General features: G+C 44.2%; 1 pseudogene across 1 annotated transcript; it reads left to right on the forward strand.

The window, feature by feature from the left end:
- Positions 1–81: 81 nt before the first annotated feature.
- LOC113223341 lies at positions 82–18,890 on the forward strand (annotated as a pseudogene). The gene is made up of 3 exons (XR_003308700.2): positions 82–280; positions 3,426–3,501; positions 17,011–18,890. The product of XR_003308700.2 is annotated as an E3 ubiquitin-protein ligase RNF187-like (transcript).
- Positions 18,891–20,314: the final 1,424 nt, after the last annotated feature.

Raw genomic sequence — 20,314 nt, forward strand, 5'->3', positions numbered from 1 at the left:
GAGAAGTTGCGGCGCAATGGAAGGACTTAAACCGAGAGTATCCGGGATTATTTTTCCCCGCCGTGCGGTGCGTGTCCCGGAAGTGACGCACGGCCAAGGCCGGCGGCCGCCCTGCCCCCGCTTCCTTTCACGCTGTCGCTGCCAGTAGGTGGTTGTGGCCACTGTGCCCGGAGGGAGGCGGCGGTGGCCAGTAATGCCTGGGAAACTCCTCTGGGGGGACATTATGGAGCTGGAAGCACCCTTGGAGGAATCCGAGAGCCAGAAGAAGGAGAGGCAAAAGGTGCGCTGAGCATGGGCCGCGCCTCCTTTTGGGCTGCGCCGGCTTGGGCGGGGAGGGGAACTGTCTGTCCCTGATGATGGCCTGTCAGAACCGGGCCGGATCATCTGAGGGCCTCCCTTCGCGTCGCCCTCGGCCCTCTGAGGTCGCTCAGGAGCCGTTTCCACTTCCACACTCCCAACCTGGATAAAGATGGCCCTGGGCTTTGGGCCTCCCCCCCGCATGGCCCCTCAGCCCTTCCCGTTGGCGCCTGAATCTCAGAGATGGGCAGACTCAAGCTCCCATCACCGTGGAATCTGTTCTTTCTCTCCTTAAGCAGTGACGCCTGTCATTTCGTTCTCATTGGCCCTCTTAGAAGATGATTAAGAACAAATGATTGCTTTGAATATGTGTTGCTTCTGTCACCCTGTCCCCTGTGCAAGAATCCTGGGGAAAGCGATCTTAGGTTTACAAACCTCAATAACTATAGAGGCTTAAGGAAAAGTGTCACAATGAGCCTTGCCAGGATTTGTCAGTGATGGAGATCGTGTGGTTTGCATTATTAATAGCTTTTACGGTCAGTATTTTCATTCAATCCGCAGGTGTTTATTGAACCTAATTTGTACCATACTCTTTGCTGAGCACCAAGGAGGTTAAACTAAATAAGTAAAGAAATGGTCCCTGCTCTCAAGGAGCCTCTAGAGGAGTTGTAGTCTTTCCTCCTCCCACCCCCATGGCCCCAAAAAAAAAAAAAAAAAAAAAAAAAAAAAAGGTAGGAAAAGGAAAAAACATCCTGAAACGCTCAGAGGATCACAAGGTGCTGAAAAATGCCCAGGTAAAATTATTACTGGAGACATTTGACCTGGAAAAAAGAAATCAGCTGAAGAGGCTAAGGTGGCAGTATTCGGAGGCTGACATTCAACCAAAGAATGAGATTTACTTTGTATAGCCTTAGAAAGCAGAATCTACCTCTCTGACCTTATCACTAAGGTAAACTTGCCATTCCAGCTAACACTTTTATTGTGCTAAAATATACATAACATTTATCATTTTAACCATTTTTAAGTATATAGCTCTGTGACATTAAGTATATTTACATCGTTTTGCAGCTGTCACCGCCATCCATCTCCAGAACTTTTCATTGTCCCAGACTGAAACTCTGTGCCCATTAAACACCCACTTCTCATTCCTTTCTCCTTCCACTCCCAGTAACCACCATTCTACTTTCGCTCTGTGAATTTGACTACTGAAGGTACCTAGAGTGTAAGCAGAAAACCAAGCAGGTATTTTTAAAAAGGCTTCTTTTGAAATTCTTATGTTTTACATCCAAATCCTGTCCTCCTGTCAAGGCCTAGTTTATGTCTTTCCTAACAACCCTAGCGTACAGTTACCTAGTTTCAGTGGCTATCTTTATCATTTGATTGACATTTATTATGCGTTTCTATGTAAAATTAGTTCATTTTTCCTATATGTATGCCACATATTTCCGAAAAGTTCTTGAGGAAAATCACCAAATCTTTGTCCATCCTTTTGTTTCACTATATTGTTGTAAATTGGTGGCTTTCACATTGTAAATTCTCCAGAAATATGTGTTGACGGCCCTTTAACTATGAAAGATAACCAGAGATTTGGAAACAGATTGGATTACCAACTAAAAGAAATGGAGCATTATTAGAATACTGGTCTGGTGGCTAGCTGCAGTGGCTCATGCCTGTAATCCTAGCACTTTGGAATGCTGAGATGGGAGGATTGCTTGAGCCTTGGCCTCCTGAAGTGCCAGGATTACAGACATAAACCCCTGGGCCTTACCAGTTTCAATAGTTTCTACAATGACAGTGTAGTTTTTGTTTGTTTGTGTTTTGTAGAGATGGGGTCTCACTGTGTTGCCCAGGCTAGTCTTGAACTCCTGGGCTTAAGTGATCGTACCACCTTGGCCTCCCGAAGTGCTGGAATTACAGGCATGAGCCACCATGCCTGTCCAACATTGTTTATTTTTGTAATTTTTTTTTTAATCATAAAAAGGTAACAGCAGCATTGAGGTTTGTTTAAATGGCATGCAATTTGAATTTGAAATTATTTTTTATCTAATTCCATGTTTGAAATTGTTAGTGTGTGTTTCTTTAAACACATGAACAGTAAAACTTACTGGGTAGACATACTGTTTTTGTTCTATGTGCACATTAGTGTACAGAGTTTTCAATAAATGTTAAATGATATCATGCTAACCTGTATATATGTTAAGGAAATCTTCAAGCTTACAGTAACTTTCTCTTGTATTAGCAACCTAAATAAAAAAAGCTTTCAAAAGCTATAGAATAAATTTTTAACTTATTTTCAGAAAAACTTTTACATTCCTCATTGTGTAATTTCTTTTAGCTTAGTTTATGGGCTTGTGTTAATCTTTATAATTTTGTCTACATCTGTGTGATTTGGATTAATAAATAACCTTTTTGGCTGGGCATAGTGGCTTATGCTTGTAATCCCAGCAGTTTGGGAGGCCAAGGCAGGAGGATCTTTCTTTCGTTTTTTTTTTGAGATGGAGTTTCTCTGTTGTTGCCCTGACCGGAGTGCAATGGCGTGATCTTGGCTCACCACAACCTCCGCCTCCTGGGTTCAAGCGATTCTCCTGCCTCAGCCTCCCGGCTGGGATTATTGGCATGCACCACCACACCTGGCTAATTTTGTATTGTTAGTAGAGACAGGGTTTCTCCATGTTGGTCAGGCTGGTCTTGAACTCCTGACCTCAGGTGATCCACCTGCCTCAGCCTCCCAAAGTGCTGAGATTACAGGCATGAGCCACTGCGCCTGGCCAAGAGAATTTCTTGAGGCCAGGAGTTTCAGACCAGCCTGGGTAACATGGTGAGACCCTGTTTCTACGAAAAATAAAAAACTAAGTGAGCATGGTGGTGTGCGATTGTGGTCCTAGCTACCTGGAAGGCTGAAGTGGGAAGGATTTGAGCCCGGCGGTTGAGGCCACAGTGACCTGTGAATGGTGTCACTGCACTCCAACCTAGGCAACAGAGTGGGACCCTGTCTCAAAAACAAAAGAAAAAAAAAGAGTGTTCCACTAAGTTTCCTTGTAAGTGAATCTGTACAAAATTAAAAACAGTAAATGAAGAAGAGTTGAATATAAATTATATTATTTAGGCCATTGGTTTCATTTTTACAGACCTTAACACGTGAACGGAAAGAAGGAGCCTTCTCCAATTTTCCTATTTCTGAAGAGACTAGAAAGCTTCTGAAAGGTATGCGGTTTTGTTGTTGTTGTTGTTGTTTTGAGACAGAGATGGAGGTTTCAGTGAGCTGAGATCGTACCACTGCACTCCGGCCTGGGCAACAGATTGAGACTGTCTCAAAAAAAAAAAAAAAGAATAAGACTAAAAGAGCAGCTTTGTATATTTTGTAATGGTTGAAAGTTTTGCAGTAAGAATGTAGAATATGTCAGTAAAAAAACATTGATAAGGACATTTTCAAACATATAAAATTGAATAGTAAATTGAATAGAAAGATTGAACAGTATAAAGAACACATTACCTATTACCAGTCTTTAACAATGATCTTTTCTTCACCCCTGCATTTGGAACAATCCCAGTCATCATTTCATCTTCAAGTAATTGTATATATTTCTAAAATGATAACTAAGGACTCTTTAAAACCAGAGTCATTATCACAGTAGAAGAAAAACAGTAATTTTTTTTTCTTTTTTTTTGAGATGGAGTTTCACTCTTGTTGCCCAGGCTGGAGTGCAGTGGTATAATCTCAGCACGTTGCAACTTCTGCCTCCCTGGTTCAAGCGATTCTTCTGCTTCAGCCTCCCGAGTAGCTGGGATTACAGGCGCCCACCACCACACCTGGCTAATTTTTTGTATTTTTAGTAGAGACAGGTTTTCACCATGTTGGCCAGGCTGGTCTCGAACTCATGACCTCATGTGACCTGCCTGCATTGGTCTGTCTGTCGAAGTGCTGGGATTACAGGCCTGAGCCACTGCACCTGGCCTAGTAATTCTTTAATATCATTAAATACCTAGTGTGCATATTGCCATTGCTGTCTTTTTTAAATAGTTTGTTTGAATCTGGATCCAAATAGAATTCTTACATTGCTACTGATTGATATGAGTCTTAAACATTTTATAATCTATAGTTCCTTCTTTTTCTTTGCAATTTTCTGTTGAAAAAACTCATTTGTTGGCCAGGCACAGTGGCTCACACCTGTAATCCCAGCACTTTGGGAGGCCGAGGCCGGTAGATCACCTGAGATCAGGAGTTTCAGACCAGCCTGACCGATGTGGTGAAACCCTGTCTCTACTAAAAATGTAAAAATTAGCAAGGCATGGTAGCACATGTCTGTAGTCCCAGCTACTTGGGAAGCTGAGAAAGGAGAATCGCTTGAACCCGGGAGGCGGAGGTTGCAATGAGCTGAGATCGTGCCACTGAACTCTAGCCTGGGCGACAGTGTGAGACTCCATCTCAGAAAAAAACAACAGAAAAACTCATTTGTCTTATGAGTTTCCCATAGTCTGTTTTGTTGATTTGCATCCCTGTGGTTTTTATTTTTATTTTTGTACTGTTAACACCACTCAAAGATGTGGTGGATTTTCTTGTTTTTTCATGTTGGGTTTTTGTTTTTGTTTTCTTGTCGCCCAGGCTGGAGTGCAATAGCACAGTCTCGGCTCACTGCAACCTCTGCCTCCCGGGTTCAAGCGATTCTCCTGCCTCAGCCTCCTGAGTAGCTGGGATTACAGGCGCCTGCCACCATGCCCAGCTAATTTTTGTATTTTAGTAGAGATGGGGTTTCACCACGTTGGCCAGGCTGGTTTGAACTCCTGACCTCAGGTGATCCATCTGCCTCAGCCTCCCAAAGTGCTGGGATTACAGGCGTGAGCCACCATGCCCTGCCTATATATATCTTTAAGTAGAGTGCCATATTTACAATTTTTAAAATTGAGGTAAAATTCACGTAACTAAAACTAACCATTTTAAAGTGTACAATTCAGTGTCATGTAGTACATTTACAATGTACAGCCATCATTTTTATCTAGTTCCAAACATTTTCATCACCCCAAAAGGAAACCCCACAACCAGTAAGCAGTTACTCCCCATTCCCTCCTTTTTCCTTTTTTTTTTTTTGAGATGGAGTTTAGCTCTGTTGCCCAGGCTGGAGTTCAGTGGCGTGATCTTGGCTCACTGCAACCTCCACCTCCCGGGTATAGCTGGGACTACAGGTGCCCACAATTAAGTTTTTGTATTTTTAGTAGAGATGGGGTTTCACCATGTTGCCCAGGCTGGTCTCGAACTCCTGACCTCAGGTGATCCGCTGGCCTTGGCCTCCCAAAGTGCTGGGATTACAGGCGTGAGCCACTGTACCCAACCTCCATTCCCTCCTTTCTTTATCCACTGTCAATCACTAATCTGCTTTTTGTCTCAATGGATATACCTGTTTTGGATATTTCGTGTACAGTCATGTGCTGCATAACAATGTTTTAGTCAGTGATGGACCATGTATATGGTGGTACATATTCGATGGTGGTCCCATAAGATTATAATGGAGCTGTCCTATACAGGTGTATCAGTTTTTATCTTTTATGCCGTGTTCTTACTGTACCTTTTCTGTGTTTAGATATGTTTAGAGACACACATACTTACCATTGCCTACAGTGTTCAGTACAGTAACATGCTGTTTAGGTTTGTAGCCTAGGAGCGATAGGACATATCATATAGCCTAGGTGTGTGTAGTAGGCTATACCCTAGGTTTGTGTACGTACGCTCTGATATTTGCATAATGATGAAGCCGCCTAACAATACATTTCTCAGAACGTATCCCTGCCATTAAGCAATGCGTGACTGTAAATGTAATCATACCATATGTGACTTTTTATGTCATTTCATTCATTTAGCGTAATGTTTTTGAGGTTCATTCATATTATAATTTTTATTATGTACAATGAAATGCAAAATCTTGTGTACATTTGCCTATTTTTGAAAAATTCATATGTGTGTAACCCAAACCCTTATCACCATATCAATATTGCCATCATCCTAGAAAGTTCCCTCATGCCCCTTCCCAGTCGGTATCCCCGGTTCAGAGACAACCAGTGTTCTGATTTTTCTTCCGCAATTGATTGGTTTTGCCTGTTCTGGAACTTCATATAAATGAAATTATACTGTGTGTGCTCATTTTCTGTTAAGACTTTATTCGGCATTTTTTTTTTTTTTTTTTTTTTTGAGACGGAGTCTCGCTCTGTTGCCGGGGCTGGAGTGCATTGGCTGGATCTCAGCTCACTGCAAGCTCCGCCTTCCGGGTTTACGCCATTCTCCTGCCTCAGCCTCCAGAGTAGCTGGGACTACAGGCGCCCGCCACCTCGCCCGGCTAGATTTTTGTATTTTTTAGTAGAGACGGGGTTTCACCGTGTTAGCCAGGATGGTGTCGATCTCCTGACCTCGTGATCCGCCCGTCTCGGCCTCCCAAAGTGCTGGGATTACAGGCTTGAGGCACCGCGCCCGGCCATTCGGCATTTTTTTTAAGGTTCATATTGTTCCATGTATATCAGTAGTTAGTTTCTTTTAATTGCTGAATGGTATTCTGTTTGAATATACTGCAGTTTGTTTATTCTTTCATCAGTTTATTGATGGCCATTTACTATATTGTTTTTAAGTGCTGCTGAGGAGAGTCTTTGTCTTACAGTCTCCCAGGAAGGCTAATTTGTGACCGGATAGAAAAACTACACAAGAGAAGTATTTTAAAATAATTTTAATGAAACAAATACTGTGATATTTTCTTTCTTCAAAGCATTTGGCCATCCAGTGTCATTGGTCTCAGAGGCCGGCAGTTATTGGAGATGTCCTTCAAGTCTATAGTGGGTCTGAAGGGAGGGCTATTATTTTCTGTGAGACCAAAAAGAATGTAACTGAAATGGCCATGAATCCACACATAAAACAGGTAAGTCTTTTTTTCATGCTTTCTCTAATTGAAATTATGGGGGTGAATCACTGAACGAAAATTATATTGTCCTTTGTGGACCAGATTTCATAGTCATTCTCAAAATTGAGTTGTAAGGCTGGGTGTGGTGGCTCACACCTGTAATCCTGTGACCTGGTAAGTCAGGATAGATTTTATCAGTTTTGTTTGTTTGTCTTGAGACAGGGTCTCCCTGTTATGCCCAGGCTGGAGTACAGTGGGACAATCATGGCTCACTGCATTCTTGACTTCCTGGGCTCAGGTGATTCTCCCACCCCAGCCTCTTGAGTAGCTGGGACTACAGGCACGTGCCACAATGCCCAGCTAATTTTTTGCATATTTTGTAGAGATGAGATTTCACCATGTAGCCCAGGCTGGTCTTGAACTCCTGGGCTCAAGGAATTCCCCCCCCCGACCCCACCCCGGCCTTGTAGCCTGCCAAAGTGCTGGGATTACAGGTGTGAGCCATCACACCTGACCTCTATCAGATGTTATCATTTTTTTTTTTAAGACTTTGAAAATGTGATCTGGAAAATATAAAAGTTGAAACAAAATGAATTTCTATGGGTAAGAGAGGGTAATATTTTAGAGTTGTGTTATAAAACTGCAAATTTTTATTAAATTACTAAATCAGAATACTAAATCCATGTGTCTTTTTCTTTCTCAAAAAATATCTTTTGGCTGGGTGCGGTGGCTCACGGCTGTAATCCAGCACTTTGGGAGGCCAAAGCAGGTGGATTGCCTGAGGTCAGGAATTCAAGACCAGCCTGGTCAACATGGTGAAACCCCATCTCTACTAAAAATATAAAAATTAGCCGGTGTGGTGGTGGGTGCCTGTAATCCCAGCTGCTCAGGGGGCTGAGGCAGGAGAATCGCTTGAACCCAGGGTTGGAGGTTGTGGTGAGCTGAGATCATGCCACTCACTCCAGCCTGGATGACAGAGTGAGACTCTGTCTCAAAAAAAAAAAAAAAAGAAATAACCTTTTATAGAAAATGTCAAACACGTACAAAAGTTGATAGAATCACGTAAGGAACCCCTATGTATTCATCCTCCAGCTTCAATAATTATTTTATCTATATGCTAACCTACCTCCTTTTTCAGAATTATTTTGATGCAAACCCTAGATATCATATTATTATATCCATAAATGTTTGGATATGTATCTCTAAAAGAAAAGGATTTAAAAAAAAAACCAACAATACTGTTATCCCTTCTAAAAAATTAATATTTCAAAATATTAATTTTACATTATCAGTTGTCTTAGAAATATTTATTTTCTTGTATTGTTTGTTTTCTTGAATCTGGGTCCAAATAAGATTTTTACATTGTGTGATTATTAAGTTGCTTTTAATATATAGATTTCTCCTTTATGTATTTTTTATAGCTTTTTTTGTTTAAGAAACTACATTGTCATAAATCTAGAGTATTGCTTCCCCATGATGTCATTTAACATGTTCCTCTGTCTTCTATATTTTCTGAATATTCAGATTTGTTTGTTTGTTTGTTTAGGGCAGAACTGCTTCATAGGTGGTGTGCTTCTGGCAGGAGATATATGTGTCTAGTTCTTTTTGTGATGCTAACATCCACCAATAATCAGTGCCATCAGTTCTTATGTCAGTGTCTCCAGTCATTTTTGTTGTTTGTGACTTGTTATTGGGTAGATTCCTGAGAAAGGACTTATGGAAACAGTACTGCCTATTGATAATATCTTTTTTTTTTTGAGGCGGAGTCTCGCTCTGTCACCCAGGCTGGAGTGCAGTGGCCGGATCTCAGCTCACTGCAAGCTCTGCCTCCCAGGCCCACGCCATTCTCCTGCCTCAGCCTCCCGAGTAGCTGGGACCACAGGCGCCTGCCACCGCGCCCGGCTAATTTTTTTGTATTTTTAGTAGAGACGGGGTTTCACCGTGTTAGCCAGGATGGTCTTGACCTCCTGACCTTGTGATCCGCCCGCCTCAGCCTCCCAAAGTGCTGGGATTACAGACTTGAGCCACTGCGCCCGGCTGATAATATCTTATATGTGACTTTATACCTGAAAATTATTTTGGCTGTATATAAAATTCTTGGTTCACATTTTCTTTCCTTCATTGTCTTAAGTATCTTACTTTACAGTTTTTGGAACAAAGCATCGCTATAAAAAGTGAGATGCCAGTCTAATCTTTTTTCTTTATATGTGATTTTCTTAAAATCTTTTTTCTAAGTGATTTCCTTTAAAAATCAGTGGTTTTACTAGAATATATTTTTGTGGTGTTTTTTGTCAGTTTTTCTGGGTACTCAGTGTGCGCTTTCAATTTGTAGTTTCATATGTATTTTTTAAAAGTTTCATCAAAATTTTCTTGAATTACAATTTTTAGCGTTTGGTTTTCCAGTTGCTTTGGTTTTCTTCTTTAAGGACTCTTGTTGTGCATATGTTGGCTCTCTTTTTCGAATCTCCTTTGTCACATCTAATCTTTTTCATCTTTTTCCTTATTCAGTTTTCAAAATTTCTCTTTTTTTTAAGAGATAGGATCGTGCTGTGTTGCCCACATGGGAGTGCAGTGGCTATTCACAGATGTAATCATGGCACTTGATAGCTTTGAGCTCCTATAGCTGGGACTGTAGGCATGCACCACTACACATGCCTCAAAATTTCCCATTTTTAAGAAATCTGTTGTGTTTATTTGATCTTTTACTCTTTCTCATATAGTCTTCGTTTGTGAAGTTATCTTTTATTTCTACTTCTTTCTTGAGTTATTTTATCTCATTGAAAAACTGAAAAGTTTTTCTTAATTTGATTTTTATTCTTCACCATAGCATTAAAATTTTTTCTTTCAGCAGGCATAGTGGCTCACACCTGTAATCTCAGCACTCTAGGAGCTAAGTCAGGAGGATTGCTTGAGCCCAGGAGTTCAAGACAAGCCTGGGCAACGTAGCGAGACCCTGTCTCTACAAAAAATTTAAAAATTAGCCAGAGGTGGTGGTGTGTGCCTGTAGTCCCAGCTACTTGGGAGGCTGAAGTGGGAGAACTTTATGAGTCCAGGAGCTAGAGGTTACAATGAGCTATGATCATGACGCTGTACTCTATCCTGGGTGATAGAGTCACCCAGGACTTTTTTTTTTTTGAGAGTCTCCCTCTATTGCCCAGGCTTGAGTGTAGTGGTACAATCTCGGCTCACTGCAACCTCTGCCTCCTGGGTTCAAGCGATTCTCCTGCCTCAGCCTACATGTGCTGTGTGCCACTACACCCTGCTAGTTTTTGTACTTTTAGTAGAAACAGGGTTTCACCATATTGGTCAGGCTGGTCTCAAACTCCTGACCTCGTGATCTGACCGCCTTGGCCTCCCAAAGTGCTGGGATTACAGGTGTGAGCCACCGCACCCAGCTGAGTATGACCCTTTCTCTAAAAAAAAAAAAAAAAAAAAAAAAAGAATCTGTGTTTGTGTGTGTATATATATAATTTTAAAAACTTTTATGTATTATTTATGTATTTAATATATATATTTTATATATATATTTTTTTTTTTTCTGAGATGGGGTCTTTGTCACCCAGGCTGGAGTGCAGTGGCATGATCTTGGCTCACTGCAGCCTTCACCTTCCAGGTTCAAGTGATCCTCCCACCTCAGCCTCCTGAGTACCTGAGACCACAGGTGCGTGCTACCATGCCTGGCTAAGTTTCATTTTTGTAGAGATGGGATCTCTCTAAGTTGCCCAGGCTGCTCTTAATCCTGAGCTCAAGCAATCCACTTGCCTCTGCTTCCCAAAGTGCTGGGATTACAGGCGAGAGCCACTGTGCCCAGCCGATATATAATTTATCTGTATATTTTATTTTATTTCTTTTTTTTTTTTTTTTTTTTTTTGAGACGCAGTTTCACTCTTATCACCCAGGCTGGAGTGCAGTGGCAAGATCTCGGCTCACTGCAACCTCCTCCTCTTACGTTCAAGTGATTCTTATGCCTCAGCCTCCAGAGTAGCTGGGATTACAGGTATGTACCACCATACCTGGCTAATTTTTGTATATTTAGTAGAGATGGGGTTTCACCATGTTGGCCAGGTTGGTCTCGAACTGCTGACCTCAAGTGATCTGTCTGCCTCAGCTTTCCTAAGGACTGGGATTATAGGCATGAGCCACCGTGCCCAGCCATATATGTTTGTTTGAGTTCATTCAAAATGATATGCTTTTATTTGTTTTGTGGATAAGCTTTTCTAGATCACTTTATTGGTGGAGATAGTCTGCTTTTTTATTTTTATTTTTATTTTTGTGAGACGGAGTCAATCTCTGTGGCCCATGCTAGAGTGCAGTAGTATGATGTCAGCTCACTGCGACCTCTGCCTCCCAGGTTCAAGCAATTCTCCTGCCTCAACCTCCAGAGTAGCTGGGATTACAGGCACCGGCACCACGCCCAGCTAATTTTTGTATTTTTAGTAGAGATGGGGTTTCACCATGTTGGCCAGGCTGTCTAGAACTCTTGACCTCAAATGATCCGCCCACCTAGGCCTCCCAAAGTGCTGGCATTACAGGCATCAGCCACCGTGTCTGCCAAAAATTTTTTTTTTTAAGAGACAGGGTCCCGCCATGTTGCCAGTGTTGGAGTGCCTTGGCTATTCACAGACACATTAATTGCACATTGCAGCCTCTAACTCCTGGCCTTAAGGGATCCTCTCTCATCAGCCTCCTGAGTAACTGGGATTACAGGCATGTGCCACTGCTCCCAGCTTATTCTGCTGCTGCTTCTTTTTTTCCTTCCTAACTACTTTCTGTGAGAGTTGAGTGTGATCTTTTCTGTTGCTCATTTTTAGATTAAGTTAAACTTTTTGAACTGTAGATGGGAAGGCATTGGTGAGAATACTTCTGGCATCACAGCTCTAGAGCTGCTGCTTCTGTTATTTTTGTTAGTGCTTAAAATATAGTCTGTAAATTATATCTGAGTAAAGCTGTTTTTTAAAAAAGGTCTACTTTCTGAGCTCTAGCTGTGTCTTTCCTCACTTTTCTCTGTTTTTTTTTTTTTTCTTTGATCCTGTTATTCTTGGCATCCTTAGTTTAGATCCTCTGTCCAGCAGTTTCTCCTCAGTATGGGGCTTTGTCCCAGAAAGTGAGCATTGGCTGTTAGTTTAGAAAGTTCATATAGGGCCCAGCTTGCTCCAGTCCCCGCAGACCTTAACTCTGGCTCCTCATAATCACCCTCAAGTATATAAAAATCCTCCCAGGTTCAGCTGCTGTTGTCAACAATTTGTTTGAGAATACGCCTTCCAGGTAGCTTTTCATTAAGTTTTCAAGATGGCAGACCTGAAAGACTAGGTCCCTGAATCGCCTGTTCTTAGGACTAGCAAATTCCCCCACATAGATAAAAGAATTTATCCTTCCCTGCTCTTTTTTTTTTTTTTTTTTTGAGGAGTTTTGCTCTTGTTGCCCAGACTAGAGTGCAATGGCAGGATCTTGGCTCACCACAACCTCTGCCTCCTGGGTTCAAGTGATTCTCCTGCCTCAGTCTCCCAAGTAGCTGGGATGACAGGCATGCACCACCACCATGCCCAGCTAATTTTTTTTTTGTATTTTTAGTAGAGACAGGGTTTCTACATGTTCGTCAGGCTGGTCTCGAACTCTCAACCTCAGGTGATCCACCGTCCCACAGTGCTGGGATTACAGGCATGACCCACCGCGCCCAGCCTTTGCTCATGTTTTGGAAATCATGAGACCATTTTGTCACTTACTTGTTACATGTGTTGTCTGTGGATTTTTAGTTTTGTTATCGTAGTTGATATGTGTTATGTGGGAACTAGAGACTCAGAGTTACTGTCTTCCCCAGTGTCATTTTAATAATTGTATAGCATTAGCTTTGATGTTTAAATGTCCAGTATAGGCCAGGCATGCCTATAATTCTAGCACTTTGGGAGGCTGATGTGGGAGGATCACTTGAGGCAGCATAATGAGACACCGTCTCTATAAAAAGTTAAAAATTAGCCAGGGTCGGCTGCAGTGACTCACGCCTGTAATCCTAGCATTTTGGGAGGCCGAGGCAGGTGAATTGCCTGAGCTCAGGAGTTCAAGACCACCCTGTGCAACATGGTGTAACCTGGTGTCCACTAAAATACAAAAAATTAGCCAGGTGTGGTGGTGCACACCTGTAGTCCAGCTATTTGGGAGGCTGAGGCACAAGAATCACTTGAACCTGGGAGGTGGAGGTTGCAGTGAGCCGAGATCGCGCCATTGCACTCCATCCTGGGCAACAAAGCAAGACTCTGTCTCCAAAAAAAAAAAAAAAAATTAGCCAGGTGTGGTGGCATGTTCCTGTATTCCTGTCTACTTGGGAGGCTGAGGCAAGAGGATTGCTCGAGCCCAGGAGTTAGAGGTTGCAGTGAACTATGAACATGACACTGCATTCCAGCCTGGGTGCAAAGTGAGACCCTGCCTCTTTTTTTTTTTTTTTTTTGAGACAGAGTTTCACTGTCGCCCAGGCTGTAGTGCAGTGGCGCCGTCTGCTCACTGCAAGCTCCGCCTCCCAGGTTCACGCCATTCTCCTGCCTCAGCTTCCCATATAGCTGGGACTACAGGCGCCCACCACCACGCCCGGGTAATTTTTTATATTTTTAATAGAGACAGGGTTTCATCATGTTAGCCAGGATGGTCTCAATCTCCTGACCTCGTGATCTGCCCGCCTCGGCCTCCCAAAGGGCTGGGATTACAGGTGTGAGCCACCGCTCCCAGCAAACCTATCTCTTAAAACAATAAAGGCTGGGGGCCATGGCTCACGCCTGTAATCCCAGCACTTTGAGAGGCCGAGGTGGGCAGATCACGAGGTCAGGAGATCGAGACAATCCTGGCTAACATGGTGAAACCCCATCTCTACTAAAAAATACAAAAATTAGCCAGGCGTGGTGGTGGGCACCTGTAGTCCCAGCTACCTGGGAGGATGAGGCAGGAGAATGACGTGAACCCGGGAGGCAGAGGTTGCAGTAAGCCAAGATCATGCCACTGAACTCCTGCCTGGGAGACAGAGCGAGATTCCGTCTCAAAAAAAATAAATAAAATAAAATAAAGTCCTCTATAAACAGATAGATGCTAAATAGTGAAAGAGTGGTAGAAGGTAATTGATTTACCTTTCTTTTTGTTGCTTTAAAACATTCAGTAGCAGTTGTCTTGCAGAAGCTACTTTTAATCTTGAAGAAATTGCCTTGCTACAAAGGCTAGGGGAGAATTCCCCTTTCAGTGGACAATAATCAGGCCAGGGGCGGTGGCTCACGCCTTTAATCCCAGTACTCTGGGAGGCCGAGGCGGGCAGATCACCAGGTCAGGAGATCGAGAGCATCCTGGCTAATACAGTGAAACCCTGTCTGTACCAAAAAATACAAAAAATTAGCCAGGCGTAGTGGCGGGCATCTGTACTCCCAGGTACTCAGGAGGCTGAGGTAAGAGAATGGTGTGAACCTGGGAGGCAGAGCTTGCAGTGATCAAAGATCACTCCACTGCACTCCAGCCTACCTGGGCGACAAAGCAAGACTCTGTCTCAAAAATAATAGTAGTAATAATAATAATAAGAGTAATCTGTTTCTGTGATTTGGAGAATGGAATTCTCCATTCTGCTGGGTGACTGCTATTTAGGTAGAAAGTACTAGTAGTATCTCATTACGAGTTATATGGTTTTTTATGGATTAACCAGAGAACCTGAATAGTTTCTTTTTTTTTATTTTTAAATTGTCATTTACTTGTAAAAAGTCAAGTTTTACTTGGCTTCCCCCAGCAACAAATGCCTTCTAAATTCTAAAAAGCTGGTTTTGGTGGTACACCTGTAATCCCAGCTACTCAGGAGGTTGGGGCGGGAGGATTGATTAAGCCCCAGGCAACACAGCAAGAACCCCCTCTCTGAATGAATGAATGAATCATTAAACAGTCTGTCTCTCTCACGAAGAGAGGAACACACACACACACACACATTTGGAAAAAAAATATATTCAAAAGTTGGAGACTGGAAACCATCACTGATACCATGAATGTAGTATGTTCCTCTTAGGACAAATTGTCAAGTAAAAAAAAACCCTGTGTTCTTTTTTTTTTGAGACAGGATCTTACTCTGTCACCCAGAGTAAGATTGCACTTCATTGCTGAAGTGCAGTGGTGTGATTATGGCTCACTGCAGCCTCAATCTCCTAGGCTCAAGTCGTTCTTCCACCTCAGCCTCCCAACCAGCTGGGACTACAGGCATGCGCCACCACACCTGGCTAACTTTTTATTTTTTGTAGAGAAAGGATCTCCTTGTATTACCGAGGCTGGTCTCGAACTCTTTGCCTCAAGCAGTCCTCCCACCTCAGCCTCCCAAAGTGCTGGGATTACAGGCATGAGAAAAAATCCTGTGTTGCAATTGAAAAATTCACTATGAAAAACGGTCCAGCTTATTTAAAGTATATTGTTTATAACTTTTTTTCAAAAGTTAGATGTTTCTTCTCTGGAAATATTTTTCTTAACTTGTGTTATATGATAACCACGCAAATTTATTTTCTTTTTTTTTTGAGACGGAGTCTTGCTCTGTCGCCCAGGCTGGAGTGCAGTGGCCGGATCTCGGCTCACTGCAAGCTCCACCTCCTGGGTTCATGCCATTCTCCTGCCTCAGCCTCCCGAGTAGCTGGGACTAGAGGCGCGTGCCACCTCGCCCGGCTAGTTTTTTTGTATTTTTTAGTAGAGACGGGGTTTCACTGTGTTAGCCAGGATGGTCTCGATCTCCTGACCTCGTGATCCGCCCGTCTCGGCCTCCCAAAGTGCTGAGATTACAGGCTTGAGCCACCGCGCCCGCCAAATTTATTTTCTTATTTGGCTAACCTTTCCCAGTTTCTGCTGAGGTCTTTTTGTATTCTTGTCTGTACTTTAAATATTAGTATTCCTTACAGATCTGATTCTTACTCTACGTATTTTTCATGGAGGAAAAACATAGTGATTAATAGCACAGACTTGGGAGTCAGATTGGGGTTTAAATCTCAGTTGTGCTACTTACTAGCATAATTTTGTACCTACGTACATATGCACACATACTTACGTACATATATTGTCCTGCTTTTAAGAAGTGGTATTTCAAGTACCTGCTTTTGGTGAAGAAAAAGTAAATTAAAAAAAAAAAGTATTAGCCAGGTGTGGTGGCCCATGCCTGTTATCCCAGCACTTTGGGAGGCCAGGGCAGAAAGACTACTTGAGCCCAGGGATTTGAGACTAGCATGGGCATTTCATTTATATAGTAGATATATTTTTAAAGGGAGTCTTATGCATGAATTAAACATTTTAAAATGTATTATGGAAATTGTATTAATTAAGCTTCCTATTTAAAGGGATACTTTTGAGCCGGCTGCCATGGTTGATGCCTATAATTCTAGCTACTCAGGAGGCTGAGGTGGGAGGATCTCTTAGCCCAGTATTTTGAGGTTGTAATGAGCTATGATTTTGCCATTGCACTGTAGCTTGGGCAACAGAGCAAGATCCCATCTCTTAAATATAAATGAATAATAAAAGGATGTTTCCTGTCTTGGGAAGCCAAGACAGGAAAATTTATTGAGGCCAGGCATTCAAAAGCAGCCTGGGAAGCATAGCGAGAATCTGTCTCTACAACAAATAAAAAAATTGCCTAGATGTGGTGGGACACACCTGTGGTCCAAGCTACTGAGGAGGCTGAGGTGAGAAGCATTTCTTGAGTCCGGGAGGTCGAGGCTACAGTGAGCAATAATCATGCCACTGCACTCCACCCTGGGCGAAAGAGTGAGACCCTGTCTCCAAAATAAATAAATAAAATTTAAAAGGTGGTATTAAAAATTACTTTTTTTTTTTTTTTTTTAACCATTTTAAGATTTAGATGAGCGTCCCCGGCGTTGGCGTTGGCGTCATCGTCCTGGTCTCCGTCCGCCAGGCGCTCCCGCACCCTTGCTGACCCTGCCGCCCGCAGCCCTGGCGCTCCCTGCGGGCCCTGCCGAGGCTGTGCCAGCGCGCGCCCTGAGAGTCGGTGGGCGCCGACTGCGGCCACCGCTTCTGTTGGGCGTGCGTGGTGTGCTTCTGGGCCGAGGAGGATGGGCCCTTCACGTGCCCCGAGTGCGCCAACGACTGCTGGCAGCACGCCGTGGAGCCTGGCCGGCTCCCGCGTAGCCGCCGCCTTCTGGCGCTCGAGGCGGTGACCGTGGCGCCGGCGCGCAATGGCCGGGCCAGCGAGGCCTAGCTGCAGCTGCTGTGCCGCACTGACGCCAGCCCGCTCTGCGCCGCCTGCCGCCTGGCTGCGGGCCTCGAGCCACCCGAGTGGGAGCCGCGCTGGAGGAAGGTGCTGTGCGGCAAGGAGAACAAGGAGTCTGTGGAAATCATGAGAAAGAACTTGAATGACGCCCGGGACCTGCATGACCAGGCGGAGTCAGCCGCTGCAGTGTGGAAGGGACACGTGATGGACCATAGGAAGAAGGACTGACCAACTACAAGAAGCTGCGGGCCTTCTTTGTGGAGGAGGAGGAGCACTTCCTGCAGGAGGCTAAGAAGGAGGAGGGGCTCCTCAGGGAGGGGCTTCTCGCTCAGATCACTGCTGAGACAAAGCACCGGAACCTGGGCCTCAGCATGCTGCTGCAGTGATGGCGCCAACCCGCGGCAGTCCCAGAGCTGGAGGCAGGAGGATGGATCCTCATCTCCCTGGGAAGTGTCAGCGTGTGGCTGTCAGGGAAGTGTGGAAGGCGCCCAGCCTTGGGTCCATTTATATAGTTGTGTGTTTCAACAATGTCTCTATCCTTTACTCTGAGGTGTGAGTGTTTTGGGGGCTGCAAACACCTCCTGGTAGAGGCTGGACCTGAGGATCCTTCTGACCTGTGCCTGACCCTTCCTGAAGTCCTGGCCACAGCCCATCCTCCATGAGTCCCGGCAGCTCTGGGCCATGCCCTTCCTTGGTCACCCATCTGCCCCTCACCTTGTCATCCAGGGACCCAGACCCTGCACCTTCCATGCGGGCCCACAGATCCTTGGCAGGTACCTGAGGTGCACCGTTGAGTGTCAAATTTGGGGTTAGCATCCAGAAAGAAGAACGCACATGAGGCTCTGTGAAGGCTGGAACTCAGGGCTTCAGGGAAGAGAAAGGAAGACGATTGCACCTTGATGCCTCCTGAGGAAGCGGCCCTCCTCTTGAGGTGGGCGTGGGCCCCACCCAGCGTTATCAGTGTGGCTCTGTCCACGTCCCCCTTCCTGGCCCCCACCCTGCTTCTGTGTCTCCCAGGAGCCCTCCCTGTGCTCCACCTGCCTCTGCAGAAGGAACTCTCTCCGTTTCCCTGGGTGAGGGGACTGGCAGGTGGCAAACCCCATTTAGCCTCTCCAGGTCCTGCCATGGTGTCTCATCTTGCCGTTCTCTCTGGCTCTTTCTCTCTTCCCATTTCCTTTAGTAGTTGAATTTTGCAAAGCTCGTAGCAGTAGCTCAGTTGTCTGCAGCATCCTTGTGTGTAGATAAATTAGTGGACAGAAACTCAGCACTGGGGACAAGATTGCAAAGTCAGGGACATAGATGGAGGCAGATGTTGAGATTTGGGTACAGCTGGGCTTGTGAGCAGTGCCTGTTTCCAGATGAAGCCTTTCAGCACTTCCAAGTCCCCAGCCTTTCGTGCGATGTCTGTGAGTTTGACCTACCCAGTGTGTGGGCTGGAAATGCTGAATAAAGTGGGTTTGTGTCAAAAAAAAAAAAAAAAAAAAAAAAAAGATTTAGATGGGCCAGGCACAATGACTTACGTCTGTAATCCCAGCACTTTGGGAGGCCAAGGCAGGAAGATCACTTGAGCTCAGGAGTTTAAAACAAGCCCGGGCAACATAGTGAGACTTCGTCTCTATTTTACTAAAAAAAAAAATTATTTAATTTCTTTTCTCGAAGCAAGGAGTCAATTAATACAGGAATATAGAAGTATAGATATGTATAGATAGATCTAATCACTCCTATGGCTCCAGTCATTGAGTATATGCTAATAATACCCAAATCTTTTTCTCACTGGGATCTGCCTCAAGAATACTAGACGTACTGGCTACAGACACACCAACCTTTATGTTCCTAAACCTAAATTAATTAACTTTCTTTTTTTTTTTTTTTTTAATTAACTTTCTATACTCCTATACCCACTCTGTCTCCAGCGTTCACTAGAGCTAAATAATACATCTACCCATTGCTTAAACCGGAAATTTATGTGTCACTCTTGAATTTATTCCTTACCCTTGGCCATCCAGCCAACTACATAGTATTTTTGGATTCTGTCTCCTGTGGTTTAAAGTGTTACATTTATTTCTTTTTTCTTTTCTTTTCTTTTTTTTTCTTGTGATGAGTCTTGCTTTTTCGCCAGGCTGGAGTGCAGTGGCGCAATCTCGGCTCATTGCAACCTCTGCCTCCCGGGTTCAAGCGATTCTCCTGCCTAGCCTCCCAAATAGCTGGTATTACAGGCGTGTGCCACCACACCCCGCTCATTTTTGTATTGTTAGTGGAGATGGGATTTCACCGTGTTGGCCAGGGTGGTCTGGAACTCCGGCCTCAAGCAGTCCACCCATCTTGGCCTTCCAAAGTACTGGGATTACAGGTGTGAGCCACTGTGCCCAGTGGTTCCTTCCTTTCTTTCTCCCTCCCTCCTTCTCTCTCTCCCTTCCTCTTTCCCTCCCTCCCTTCCTTCCTGTTTCTCTCGTCAGCCAGGCTGGAGTGCAATTGTGTGATCTCGGCTCATTGCAACCTCCACCTCCCGGGTTCAAGCGATTCTCCTGCCTCAGCCTCCTGAGTAGCTGGGACTACAGGCACGCACCACCACACCCAGCTAATTTTTGTTTTTTTTTAGTAGAGACGAGGTTTCACCATTTTGGCCAGGATAGTCTCAGTCCCTTGACCTCATGATCTGCCCACCTTGCCCTCCCAAAGTGCTGGTATTACAGGTGTGAGCCACTGCCCCCGGCCTCTTTTTTTTTTTTTTTTTGGTTTTTTTTTTTTTTTCCGGGTTTTTTTTTTTTTTTTGAGATGGAGTCTTAGCTCTTTACCGAGGCTGGAGGTGTAGTGTCACGATCTCGGCTCACTGCAAGCTCCACCTCCCGGGTTCACACCATTCTCCTGCCTCAGCCTCCCCGGTAGCTGGGACTATAGGCGTCTGTTACCATGCTCGGCTAATTTTTTG

Source organism: Piliocolobus tephrosceles, chromosome 9, assembly GCF_002776525.5.
Source record: "Piliocolobus tephrosceles isolate RC106 chromosome 9, ASM277652v3, whole genome shotgun sequence".
Taxonomy (NCBI): domain Eukaryota; kingdom Metazoa; phylum Chordata; class Mammalia; order Primates; family Cercopithecidae; genus Piliocolobus; species Piliocolobus tephrosceles.